Source organism: Triticum aestivum, chromosome 1D, assembly GCF_018294505.1.
Source record: "Triticum aestivum cultivar Chinese Spring chromosome 1D, IWGSC CS RefSeq v2.1, whole genome shotgun sequence".
NCBI classification, from domain to species: Eukaryota; Viridiplantae; Streptophyta; class Magnoliopsida; order Poales; family Poaceae; genus Triticum; species Triticum aestivum.
Genome location: NC_057796.1, coordinates 226,562,724 through 226,563,569, shown reverse-complemented (window position 1 = coordinate 226,563,569; position 846 = coordinate 226,562,724).

Genomic DNA, 846 nt, shown 5'->3' with positions numbered 1-846 from the left:
CGGCGGACGTGTCCGGCGCGGGCGGACGCGTCCGGCGCGGCGCGGAGGGAGAGGGTTAGGGTTTCGTCTGAGATTTCGTTTTTCGGGATGCCCACTCATTTATAGGTAGAGGGAGCTAGGAGACTCCAAATGAGGTGCGGTTTTCGCGCACACGATCGTGATCGAACGACCTAGAGCATGGAAGAGAGTTTGGTGGGCTTTGGGCTGGTTTTGGAGGGGTTTTTTTCTGGATACTCAAATGGACATTGCGGAGGCCCGGTTAACCGATGGAGTACCAAACGACCTCCGAATGGAACGAAACTTGACCGGTAGGCTCCGGGTGGTATGATAAAGCCACTTGACAAGCCTCGGTCCATTCCGAGAAAGTATGACACACGCACACGAAAGAAAACTAGAGGGGTGCACCGGAGGAGATAGGAGCGCCGGATTGCAAAACGGACAACGGGGAAAATGCTCGGATGCATGAGACGAACACGTATGCGAATGCAATGCACATGATGACATGATATGAAAATGCATGACATGACAAAATACAAAACGAAAAACAAAATCCGACAACGGAGGGAAAAACATATCACATAGCCGGAAATGGCAAGAGTCGGAGTTACAAATATGGCAAGTTACATGCGGGGTGTTACAACACTCCACCACTACGAGAGGATCTCGTCCCGAGATCTAGGACTGAAAGAACTCCGGATATTCGGAACGGAGATGGTCCTCGCGTTCCCAGGTGGCTTCCCGGTCGGAATGGTGCGACCGCTTCACTTTCAGGAATTTGATAGACTTGTTGCGAGTCCTGCGCTCCGTTTCTTCAAGAATAGCAACTGGGTGCTCATGATAAGACAA